At 39.9% G+C, this 13,637-nt stretch overlaps 1 protein-coding gene across 3 annotated transcripts in view; it reads right to left on the bottom strand.

Annotated features, from left to right (window-relative positions):
- TAB2 (TGF-beta activated kinase 1 (MAP3K7) binding protein 2) overlaps nt 1–13,158 on the bottom strand; it is a 90,800-nt gene extending 77,642 nt beyond the window's left edge. For 2 of the 3 annotated variants that reach the window (XM_031935563.1, XM_031935564.1), the window contains exon 1: nt 12,846–13,158. The gene's annotated coding sequence lies outside the window, so the exon portion shown is untranslated. The remainder of the gene's footprint in view (nt 1–12,845) is intronic. The other variant, XM_023188437.3, reaches the window with a different exon arrangement.
- Nucleotides 13,159–13,637: the final 479 nt, after the last annotated feature.

The following is a 13,637-nucleotide window of genomic DNA, read 5'->3' as shown; positions in this document are numbered from 1 at the left end:
AGTGTTCTCAGACTTGACAAGAAAGGCACAATCCATAAAAGAAAAAATGCATAAAATGAACTTCATCAAAGCTAATTTTTTTTCCTGCTCTGTAAAAGACCCTGTTAAGACAATATAAAGACATGCCACATACTAGGAGAGAGTATTTGTAAATCACATATTCAACAAAGGACCTGGATCTAGAATGTGTAAAGAACTCTCTAAACTCAACAAGAAAACAAAACAATTCAATTAGAGTATGAGCAAAAAGGGTTGAACACATTTCACCACAGAGGATACATAGACAGCAAAGCAGCACATGAAAATAAGTTCAACATCATTAGCCATTAGGGATATGCAAATTAATGGTCACTACATACTATTAGACCGGGTGAAATAAGAAATACTGACAACACTAATGCTGGGGAAGATGCAGAGAAACTGTAGGTTTCTCACATACTGGGGGTGTGAATGTAAAATGGCACAGCTACTCTGGAAAAGTCTGGCAGTTTCTTATTTAAACACACATTTATCACACAACCCAACAACTGCACTCTTGGGAATTTACCCTACAGAGATGAAAACGTTTTTTCACATAAAATCCTGTAAAAGCTGTTCACAGCAGTTTTATTTTTACAACCCCGAAGTTGGAAATTCCGAAGTCAAACTGTGGTACATCCATACAATGGTAAACTCTGTAGCATTAAAAAGGAATGAACTATTGATACATGCAACAATTTGGAAGGATCTCAAGGGGATTATATTGAGTGAAAAAAAGCCCATCTCCAAAGGTAACATCATGTACGATTTCATTTATGTAACATTCTTGAAGTGACAATTACAGTGATAGAGAACAGAAGCAGGTAAGTGGTTGCCAGGAGTTAAGACTGGAAGGAAAGGTGAAACTTAAGGGGTAAAACAAAGGAGTCTCTTTATGATGAAACAGTTTTAAAACCTAATTGTGAAGGTCACATGAATTTACACATATACATAATAATGTTACAAAACCACACACATACAAATGCCAAGAAATAATGTTCTAAAAAGTGAGGGGGGAAAATACAAATTAGATTTTATCTTAAAGCCCTTTGGTGACTTCTTACCCCATCCTGAGTAAAATCTAAAGTCCTTATCACAATCCAAACACCCTACATGAACAGCATACAAAGTTGGGTATCATCTACCCTACTTCCTCCCTACAACCCCGCTCAGCTCCAATTATATTTGCCTTCCTGCTCTTAGAAGATGGCAAGCACATCCCACTTAAAGGCCACTGCATTTGCTACTGCCTCTATTTTCATTCATGTACCTGCTCAAATGTTATCTAGTCAGAGAAGCTTTCTCTAATCTCCTCCATATAAAGTGAAGTCTTCTTCTTTCACCCTCCACAGAACCTTAAAATCAACAAACAGACTCAAACGTCTTCCTCACCTGTTGCAACCCTAGTCTGTTATGTATTGGTGAATATCACCATCACAACTATGCACCCAGGAACTCAAGCCAGGGCATGTGCAATCTTCACTGCTTTACTTCACATTCAATATTTCCTTCTCAAACACGTTACCTATACTTCTTAATTACCCCATTATCAGTACCTTAGTTCGAGTCCTAATCAACTCTCAAATAGATACTTATATGCCTGCCTCGTCCTCCCAAGCCTGGCTCTTTTCTAAAGTATTTTGTGCACTACAGCCAGAGAATCTTTTTAGAATGTTAATTTAAGAACTTGTCTTCCATCATTTGAAGGATGAAGTCAAATCTCCTTTATGGAGTATACAGACATCTTAATGTTCTTTTTTCTAATTTTCCACCTCACTTTCAGCTAACCCACCACTGGTACCTAATGCACTGTAGAACTACTCACAGTTACAGTGTACATGTGGACCTTCCTACCTCCATCCTTCATGCATGGTGTTTCTCCGTCTAAAAAGACCTCTCTATCTGCAACCTGTAACTCTTCTTCCTTGCCTATCTGATACACACTCAGATTAAGTGTCACCTTTCCTAGGAAGATTTCCCTGTCATATCCTTTCATCCTTTACTGAACAGGAGATACTGCCTAATCCTTATCCATAGGAGATACTACCTCCTATGGATTCCTAAAGTATTTTGTTTAACTCTGTCACAGCAGTCACAGCATTTGTCACAGTATATCACATGCGTTTGTATATATGTCTCTTAAGGACAAGAACTGTATCTTACACATCTGTCCACCCCTTTGACCTAGCAAAGTACAGGCACACAGCAGGAATTCAAAACTACTGGATAAGTAAGGCAGTTTGAATAATAAGGAATGTAGAGGCCGGGTGCAGTGGCTCACGCCTGTAATCCCAGCACTCTGGGAGGCCGAGGCGGGCAGATCACGAGGTCAGGAGAGAGAGACCATCCTGGCTAACACAGTGAAACCCTGTCTCTATTAAACATACAAAAAATTAGCTGGGTGTGGTGGCATGCGTCCGTAGTCCCAGCTGCTTGGGAGGCTGAGGCAGGAGAATGGCTTGAACCTGGGAGGTGGAGATTGCAGTGAGCTGAGATTGCACCACCGCACTCCAGCCTAGGGGACAGAGCAGACTCCGTCTCAAACAAACAAACAGAATGTAGAGATGAGACACAATGGAAGAATGAGTAAGGCAAGATTTCTTGGGCTAGACAGCTATTCTGCATAAGCATGTCATAGAGGACATATGAAATATGCTCTATGGAGTTTCTGTTCTTTTGATAATGTTATATTCTATAAAAGTTGACGTACTGATAAATAGCTTGGTTTGGTTAAGATCACCACTTCAATCTTCCCATGAACTAATTACCTTCAATAAGAGTACTTCCTTCTTGTTCCACTTGTAAAATTACAGCAATGGCTCTATCATCCTTTAAACGTATGGCATTGTTCATGAGGGGAAATATCTCATGAGAAGAATGAGTATGTCTCATGCAGGCCAAACAATTACCTTAGCTAGACAAATCTCAAAGGGCATTCAACATGTGTCAATGTACTTTTTTTTATATGCAAAAAAGCAGAATCGTCATATGTGGAAGTGGGAATTTTCTTCTGAAATCCCCATTTCCATGTGCTTATATTTCCATTTCCTATAAAATCATCCTAAGAGTAGCAAACAGTACTTCAGTCAAGTACAATTCAGGTACATGCTAAGCATAGGGTAAACAGTAACAGTTCCTCTCAACGCAAATTATAAAATATCTGTATTTCTAGCAACTTTTACTTGACATGGATCCCTTGGATGGTTCCTTGAGCACATTTTCTCACAATTCTGAACTACCTAACTGTGACACCTACATACATCTGCAACATACAGCTGCTTAACTTCTGAAGAGCAGACGCTCATGTTTGTCAGGTCACTAATTGCCTTTTAAAAATTAACCAAGTTGCCAGGTTCAGCGGCATGCCATACATAGTCCTAACTACTCGGGAAGCTGAGGCAAGAGGATGGCTTGGGCCTAGGAACTGAGACCAGCCTGGGCAACACAACGAAATCCCTATTTCTAAATAAATAAATAATAAATCAATAAAATTAACCAAGCAACTATGCCATAATTTGTGCTCAATGAATTAAAAGGAACATTTAATCTGTCCTAAATTTTTAAAAAACAACCATCTTGCCTATTTTTTATAATGATGACAACACTAACAGAAACCTACAACCAGGAAATGCTAGTATAAAAGAAAAGCGTAAAAGACAAAATAGTCCATAGGATATCAAGAATGTGGAAGCAAATATCTATATAATAGGCTTTATACCGCAGATCTGAATATTAATATTTAAAGGGCAGTTTCTCCCAGTTAAATTTTTATGCAAGTATTAGCTCTGCTGAACATAAGATAAACTCTTGCAAACTACAAAAAAGCAAAATTAGTTTGCTGACCTAATTATTACTGATATTAAGTGACCTACCCAAAAGGATTTGAAAATGTTAGGTTTTCTAAATAATGGCATTTCATCAAAACAAAAATAAAACTTCTGTGCATAATACTTCACTCTACATGTCGACTTTTCCAACAGCAAAAGCTAAAAACCACTTAAAAAAACATGGCTGAGGCTGGGCGCGGTGGCTCACACCTGTAATCCCAGCACTTTGGGAGGCTGAGGCGGGTAGATCACCTGAGGTCAGGAGTTCAAGACCAGCCTGGCCAACATGGTGAAACCCCATCTTTACTAAAAATACAAAAATTAGCCAGGCATGGTAGTGGGTGCCTGTAATCCCAGCTACTCAGAAGGCTGAGGCAGGAGAATGGCTTGAACCCAGGAGGCGGAGGTTGCGGTGAGCTGAGATTGTGCCACTGCACTCTGGCCTGGACAACAGAGCAAGATTCCATCTCAAAACAACAACAACAAAAAAAACAAAACGACAACACACACAAGGCTGAAAAGACCAACATGCACCTTACAATTCTTTCTGCCATGATAACACGTCATTTATCCAATGATTAACGGTTCAATCTCCTATTTGTGCTTCTGGTTTTATTTTACAGATTGCACAAAAACTGCACATGTGTAAGATTAAAGAGTATTTATTACCTCTAGGCTAAGAGATTTCATGTATATACGTTACAGAATGTTCTAAGCCTATGAACTTAACAAAACGCAACGAGTTTTTTTTTGAGATGGGGTCTTGCTTTGTCACCCAGGCTAAAAATTTTTGTCTCGATCTACTGAGTAAACCAGCGTACCTGCTGTAGACTATTTTGCTGTAATAATCAGTATTTAATGCTATTTGTGTAACTAACATTTTAACATAATAATACCATTTGTTTACTCTTCCTGGTACTATAGTAATACAGATAACTTATTACCGAAATATAAATCCATTGCTATAATGTTAAAACAGACTGGGTGTGAGAGCTCACACCTGTAATCCCAACATTTAGGTAGGAGGCCAAGGCAAGATGATTGCTTGAACCTAGGAGCTCCAAATCAGCCTAAGCAAAATAGGAAGAACTCTCCTCAACAAAAAATACAAAGTAAGCTAAGCATTGTGGTGCGCATCTGTAATCCCAGCTACTCGGAAAGCTGAGGTGGGAGGATCGCTTGAGCCTGGGAGGTCAAGGCCTCAGTGAGCTGTGGTTGTGCCACTGTAGTCCAGCCTGGGCAACATAGCGAGACATTCTCTTAAAACATAAATATAATAGAAAAGTACACAGATCAAGTGGCACAAGTTTTGTAGTATTACATTAAACCTCGTATTTGAGGTGTTTTCAAAATCTTATCCATGCCAATTTTCTAATGCTTTTCCTACAAAGAACTATATTATAGATTTGTGGACTAATTTCAAATCGAAAATACAGCTTTTCCCACAGGAATAGGCAAGAAAAACACAAATAATTAATAATCCGCATGTTTACTTTGTAGTTAAAAAAATAATGGTGATGTTCTGTTTGTTTCATCTTTGGTCTAAGGAGTTACAGTAAATTAAAAAGTATAGAAATTCTTTTTCATTATATATGTTGAGAAAAAATGAAGTGGACAGATACCTTAAAGAAAAAACCTAACAAAGCAAAATTCCAAATGTAAAATTACTTCCCATTATTTAAACTACATATCCTAATGTAACTAGAACAAGAATTGTTCTATGAAAGGTAGGTAATACTATATCCATTTTTCTGAAGAAAACTCCTTGGCTCAGAGATTGTGAATGATGTCTAAAACCACATAGCTACAGTCAGCAACAGAACTCAGATTTGAACTTGGGCTCATATGATTTTAAAGCCCAGAGCTTTTCTTATTATACTTCACTGACTCCCAACATGGTAAAATTAAGATATTTAGTTAAAGCGGTGGGGGCTGAGAAGCTGACAAATTAACAAAGAGATTAACTCAAAATCAAAAGCAGTATTTTCCTAGCCTGGGCAACGAAGGGAGATCCTGTCTCTACAAAAAATTTTTAGAAATCAGCTGGGTGTAGTAGCGCACACTTGTTGTCCCTGCTACTTAGGAGGCTGAGGTGGGAGGAAGGCTTGTGCCCAGGAGTTTGACACTGCAGTGAGCTATGATTGTGTAACTGCACTCCAAAAAAAAAAAAAAAAAAAAAAAAAGAAATATTTTACACAGTTTAAAACCAGGTAAAGTCTCTTCTACCCCATGGCCCCAGTTCATATCAGAATTACTGCTTTTGTTGATTTCTCTGACTAAACAAAACTTGCCTGGCCTGAGGACAATGTTCTGCAAGGTCAAGTTGCCGAGTTCAAGTTTTCATTTGCATTAGCAAGTATTTTCTCTCATTGATGAGGAATGGAAAGTCACTCCCCTGAACTGCCACTTGCTCTATACTGATGAGCCAAGCAGTATCTTTGGCCTGCTTCACTGGCAAACCGACAGGAAGCAAACTTGTGATGTGTTCAATTTTGCTAACATTAAAAAGGTAAATATTAAGATATTAAAGGTCAAAAATAATTTTCCTTAATATCAATGTGAGAGTAAAACTTTAAGCTAAAATTCAAAATATGAATAGTATTATTTAATGATTCAGATGATGGTTAATAAACTGGGGAATAAAAATTTACAGAGCAAAAATTACTCTTTCACACACACTTAAATACATTATTTTAGACAAGTCTACTATTAACAATCGGCATTCACGTATTTCTACCAAAATCTCTGCTAAAATCCCCATTCCTATAGTCTTGCTGCTTCCTTCTCCCTCTCTCCCTCTCCTTCTCTCTCTCTCTCTGTCTCTCTGCAGGACCTTTCCAACCTCTACTTTATTATCTGGCTTCTGTGACTTGTACTAGGAGCACCGGTACTAGGCCGGTTTTTGTTTTTCTTGTTAAGTGAAACAAGAATTCCATTTTCTTTTAACAAGGCAATTAAAATACTACAAATTCTTATACTGCTCTTGTCTCTTGTACTTGTTGGAGGCAAATCAGACTTCTTTTCTGAAGCCACTCAAACTGACACCTTGTAGGAATTATTTCTGTCCTGTAGTATTGTTCAAACCAAGCAAAGAAACAAAAAAATTACAAGAGTATAAAATGTTCAGTTGTATGTATTTCTATCTGATTTCTAAAATAGTAATGTGGCACACCAAATACTAAAATGAAATACTTTTCCCCCTATTTGTTCATATTCAAATATAAAGCACACGATACATGCTTTGCCGGGAACTTTTTAAAAATCCAAGAAATATTTTGGGTAAAAGACTAAAAGCCTCAGAACTTGACAGAAGACTTAAGTTTGGGGAAAGCTAAAATTATTATTCTTTAGGTGGAGAATAACTTACAACAGAACAGGAAAGAGTTGACTGGTACTAAGATTTAAGCATCTTAAGAATGGTTACTGTGAAGATGGGAGGTGGGATGCTGGTGGACGTTTTCACTTTTCAGTGAAAACACCAGTATTTCCTGCATCACAGGAAATACTGTAAGTAAATGACCAAGCTATTTAATCCATAAAGCCAGGATTTACACTGAAAATCTACACTTTCATTGAAATTATCTTAAAAAGATAAGGTAAACTTGTTCTTTAACAGTTAAGAGCAAATAATTATTCATGAATTTTCTTCTACTGTTTTAAAAACTTCTATATTACTTTTTCACTTTGCTGCCAACATCATAGAAATAGGTTAATGAAGACTAATCTAGCTACAAATAATTGATTTCTTCCTCTCAATTTCTAGAATATTTTTTGAACTTTTGGCTAGATTCAAATAATAGCATTTAAAAGACTTTGCATAATAATATCTTATTCAGTGCTTAAAATTAAAAGTAGAGATTCCAGTGCAGCCACTTTTCAGACGCAGGAGTTTACTACAAAAAGAGCTGTAATCTATGAAAAATGATCACTAAGAACCATTCAACATTTAACACACAGTATTTCTTGAGCTCTTAACTACAGGACAAGCACTGAAAATAATGTGAAGTAAAGACTGAAAGGAAGACATGTTTTGCCCTTGAGGTGCTGTTTCACGATCTTCCAGTCTAAACATGAAAATAAGTATTGCAACTTGCATGGTTATTCCACTTTTCCTCAAAAATCCCATTCACAATTTGAGTTATTTTATCTTTGCAAAAACGTTCCTTAATAATTTATATAACAGATTCTTCGAATTAACAAGTAAAATAATGACAAAAAGCAAACATTTACTCTATACTTACTATGTGCCAGGCACTGTACTAAATATTTTTTAAGTATTTACATGAATTGGAATTTTATAAAATATTTGTTGTTTACTTGTTAAAATGCTGAGATCCAGCTCATCAACCTATTCAACAAGATATGACACAATGTTCCTTCACCAGAAAAAAAAAGAAATCATATCCATTTTATACAGAGGAAAACAAGCTCAGAGAAGCTAACGAATTGTAACTGGTCCCAAATCTAGCGGCAAAGCTAGTAAGTGGCAAAATCAGGATTCAAAATTCCAATTTTCTATCCAGCCATAAAATAGTTTTCTCAAGTACTAGCAATAGGAAATCACGGTTGAAACTCTAACTTTGAAGTACAAATATAATTGTGTTCTGAAATTTGAAGTGTATTCTTAAAGCAAAAATTTTACGTATGGGATAGGTTTTGCTTTTTGAAATCAAGGATAATACCCATTACACAGCTTTTAAAAAGATCAATAAGTAATGTTCATTCCCTAACTCCCTTTTCTGTTTTATTTTTCTGCACAGTACTGTTTTCTCCCAGGCATATCACACTGTACTCATTTATTAAGTCTTTTACCACTAAATGTAAACTATATGAAAACAGCTATTTTTGTCTGTTCTTCAATACAGCACCTCCAGCATCTGGAAGAGTCCCTAGCACGTAATAAGTGCTCAATAAATATTTTTGAAATGAAGAAAAGCTTGGTACACAGTAATATTAGTTCCTTTCCCTTTATTATGCAGGATATCAATCCCTGGGTATCATATTCTTAACTGGAATACATGATTAGAAATTAAATAAAATTTCTTACTAAAGTTTTACATTAAACATGAATAAGGGAAATCAAAAAGTCACATTCAGCAAAGCCTCATTTATGAAGCATAAAGGTAAGGGGGTGTATGTAAATTAAATTTTGAACAAATGCACTTTTAAGTGCCAAAACTTTAATCAATTTTCATAGACATTTTTTATTCATATAAACATACACAATTTTACTTTGTGATAATTCTGACTTGGATGTCCTGAAACATCACTCGTCAGCTGACACTTCTCACTGTGCTCATTCCTTCAGGAATAGGAAATAAAGTAAACATATTCTGTAAAATGAGCCAATAAAAATCCAAGTAAAATGCATAACCTCAATGTAGGAGCTGTGTGATCATTATTCTGGCATCTTTTTCTTAGGAGGCTGAATGAATGTAGGTAAAGTACCACTTGCTAGTAAACAGGCTGTTTTGAGAGAAGGGATACTTAGAAAAAGATAGCACCCTCTTAGCAATCTCTAATTCCTTAGTTTTATCAAGATCAGTCAAGTTTAGTGATTAACTAAAGAAAACATAAAAAGTATAACTCCTAAGAGTACTTACTCAGGTTTTTTAGCTTTCTGAGTAAGCAGCCTCCTTGATTTTTTAGGACCAGAATAACAAGAAACAAAATGTTAAAATACTTTAAGTATTCTGGAAATATGAGCCAGAGGCAAAAACACATGAATATGCATACATTTAAATTTCATTTAATTTCAATGTTTCCAAATTCTTATCATTTTAATACAGAGGGTTTTAAATAAGATGACATATAGAGAGTGCCAGAACCTATGAAACGGTTCAGAGACAATCTCCTTCGTACAGTTCAGCATGATCATTTTCCTGTGCTTGGCAGCCACGGCTGCCCATATTTCCACATTCCTAGCTGCCTAAAACTTTTCATCTAATTCTCTGCTGGCATCTTATCCTCTGTTTCTCTTCCTTATTACTGTTTTGCCCAATCTTCACATGTACCTCTGTTACTACCTCATAATCCTTCTATTCTAGAGAGACCCAATATTAGATCAAATAAAGATGACATAAGTGAAACAAAGGAAAAGCGCTACTAGTGTTCTGGGTCATGGGAACCTGGCCAGAGAGAGATATAATGGAATTACAATTTCGATTTTTCAATTACAGTTTAATTTATGAACTTTATATACTGAAAAGATTATCAGGAACTTCCCCCAAAATATCTATAACAAGGCAAAAATTCTAAAATATGATAAAAAATAAACTTTTAGTCTTGATCTGCTTATATAACTAAAAAAAAAAAATGCTGTTTTAGAAAACAGACATTCCTCAAGGACTTTTTTTGCAAGTAACTCATAAAGTAAAATAGCCTACATTATACTTACTTTTCAAAATGCAGTATGTTCACAGATACATATATGTACATTTCATTTTAAACAGTATTTTGTGAAAACAAATTTTCCTTACTGGGAAAACTACGGATGTAGAATAAACTACTTCTGTCAAGACACAAATGTAGTAAGACATTTACCCAAGTGTAAGATGTTGTTAATATTAAAGAAGTAATTCTCAATACTGACCTAAGTGGGGATCTGCTTACATAACTGCGGAGTTTAAAAACCTCACTTCATTAGGTGTCTGGGAGGCTGAGGCAGGTGGATCAGCTGAGGAGTTCGAGGCCAGCTGGGCCATCACGGTGAAACTTCGTCTTTACTAAAAATACAAAAATTAGCCGGACGTGGTGGCGGGCGCCTGTAATCCCTGCTTACTAGGGAGGCTGAGGTGGGAGAATCGCTTGACCAGAGGAGGAGGTTGCAATGAGTCAAGATCGCACCACTGCACTCCAGCCTGGAGACAGAGCGAGACTGTCTCAAAAAAAAAAAAAAAAAAAAAAAGAAAACAAAAACAAAATCAAAAAAAAAAAAAAAAAAAATTGTTTCCCAGTCTTAGCAATACTCTCAGCTGAAGGCAAGTGCTTTTTTTCCATTAAATAGAGGACCAAGCATAAGTGTGATTTCAATCAAATGTGATTAAGTTAAAATTTATTTTTCAGAAAACACGTATTTGATGAGGTTCTCATTATTTTACTCACTTCTTAATGAGTCACTAAAGCACACGTTCTACTATGAAACAGTTAACTAAAGGGGATTCAATAGTAGCATTTCATTGGTGTCCTTAAGAGAATACTTTTAAACTCAGGAAAAGTTATTCGATGCACACAAGAGAAAAAAGAAATAATGGAGTATATGCAAGGGATAACTCATTCATCTATAATTGATATATTCAACTTTTAGTTTGATTCTTGAAAGATTTAAAACTTTTCTAACTCTATTAGAAACTGATTAGACTTATGGGGGAAAAACCCAAACAGAAGTTCTGAATCACTGGAATTTTTGTTCTATTTCCTGTTAACACATTGATAGTACCATCGTTCAACATATTCGTTCCATACATGTTTTTTAAAAGCAGTAGAATCCTTAAATTAACTGTACCCTAATATAGCCTATAGCTCACGTATCTAACAATTCTTCCCATTGTTTCTAATTAAAATGCTCAGCCAAAGCATACAACAAAAGAAAAACAAGTCTTCCTTTATTACAAACTGCCATGGTTTCAAAATTTAAAGTTTCAAACCGTCAAAGTTTAAAATCGTGATTTCATTGTTACAAAGAATGCAAAGATATTTTTGAAAAGGTGTCAATACTCTGCTACTGTATGAAAAGTGTGGTAAGCAGAAGTGAAAAAAATGAAAGCAATTCATTTTTTTCTATTCCATGCCCACCAAATTTCCCGGCCCAATCTGGAATTGCATAATGATCATCATAATCTTTAGAGTATGCTAAAGCGGAAACGAAATTCCTTTTCTAAAATGGGAATCAATCTGACCCCAAAATTAAGACACTTTACAAACTTACCTAAAACAGACAAAATGGATGCAAAATTATATTGCCGTACAGTTGCTCTGAATACGATCTTAGCGTTCAAGAACTTTCCAATGAATAAGGGCACTCAACAGCCTGCACTGGGGGCCTGAATTTCATGAACTACGGAGAAACCCCCGTGAAGCTGCGAATTCCCTCCACTCTCCTGGAAACCCCTCTTATCAGAAACATTTGAAGAATTTATCCACAACAATTAAGCTGACTTGAAGAATGGAAACCTAACATCTCAAATATACTATATATGGAATGAAACATGGCCAAACACATAAATACAAACTCACACGGTCTCTGACACTTTGGTGTACAACTCTGCCTGAACATCTCACAGCATCAGCAACAGAAAGATCCACCTGTCACCTGTTAGGCACCGCCAAGAGACCCTTGCAGCCTCCCTGCCTCAACCACAATCATAGGGGTTGAGGTTGATGGGACAGAAAACTAGAAACATCCAGTGAGATCTAAGGGGCCACATATTCACAGCAAGGCTTGCCCCCCACTTCAAAGAGCTGCAGAAAACCAAGATCGGCAAGGGAACGATGTTCTCCCCCTCGCCCGACCCTCACATAACTGCCCCGTGTCTCTCCCCCAAAACCCCCGCCCCTAAATTATCTTTAACTAGACCTCGGCTCCCCAAAAGGAGACTTTTCCTCCCCCGCCCCCACCTCACACATGCCTGGGGGCGGGTCGGGGGCGCAGACGCAGGGAGGGGCCCTCCCCAGCCCCTTGGGCCCTCCCCCACCCCGGGCTCTCCCCGGCGCACGATTCCAATGAAGCTCCCCCTCCCCCCCGCACGGACGCCCCGGAGCCCAGGCCCGGCCCGATGCTCCCCACCCCCACCGGACTGGGGGACTCAGGGGGCCTCCCTCTCCGTCTCGCCACTGGGGGAAGGAAAGAGGCGGAGGGAGGAAGAGTGTGAGTTAGAAGCGGACGCCCCGCACGGGCCTCGCGAGGCGGCAGAGCCCCTTCCAGACGGAGGGGGGTGCGGGGCGATGAGGGGAGAGCCGGGCTGGGGATCCCGCCGAGGCCCGGCAGCGCTGTCCGCTTACCCTTCGCCGCCGCCGCTTCCCCCTCCTCCTCCTCGGCCGCCGCCGCCGCCTCTCCCACTAGGGCAGCCGTCTCCACCGTCGCCGCCGCCGCCTCCGCCACCACGGCCGCCGCCAGCGCCGCCGCCGCCTCCGGTTCCACCCGGCAGGGGGGACACCTCAGCCCTCCCTCCCTCCCCGCTCAGCCCCCTCCGCTAGCCCGCCGCCGCCAACTCCCTCCGGCCGCCGCCGCCGCCGCCACCGCTCCTGGCTGAGGGGGAGGGGAGGGGGTCGGGCTGGGTCGCCCCGCCGGCGGCTGCAGCAGATCAAAAACGACGGCTGGGCGGCGTCGCCGCTCCCCGATCCTCGTCTCCGGCTCGCTCGGCCTCCCCACCTCCCTCTGCCCCCACCCCCCTCGCGCTCGCCTGCCCTCCCCCCACCCCCCCAGCTCTCGCTCGCTCTCGCCGCGGCTCTGCCAGCCCAGTCCAAATCAAAATACTGTCACACAATATGGCGGCGCGGCGGCCGGAAAACACCGCGAGATCTGCGGCCGCGGCTGAGGCGGCGGCTGTGACGAGGCCTCCCCTAGCCGAACGGCGGGGGAGCGGCTGGCGGCGGCGGCGGCCCGGGGATGCTCTTCCTCCGCCCAGTACCCCTCCCCTGACACTCGCAGTCTCTACGCCCGTCTTGCAAGGGCTGGATGGAGGACGCGGGCCGCCGCTGGGGACGTGCGAGGGGGGCGCCGGTGCGGGCAGCCGGGGGAGGGCCGGGACCCCCTTTCTCGGCCTGGGCCCCCCATCCTTGGGGGTAGGGTGT

Source organism: Piliocolobus tephrosceles, chromosome 5 (genome assembly GCF_002776525.5).
Source record: "Piliocolobus tephrosceles isolate RC106 chromosome 5, ASM277652v3, whole genome shotgun sequence".
Lineage (NCBI taxonomy): Eukaryota > Metazoa > Chordata > Mammalia > Primates > Cercopithecidae > Piliocolobus > Piliocolobus tephrosceles.
This window is presented reverse-complemented; position numbering and strand designations above follow the sequence as displayed.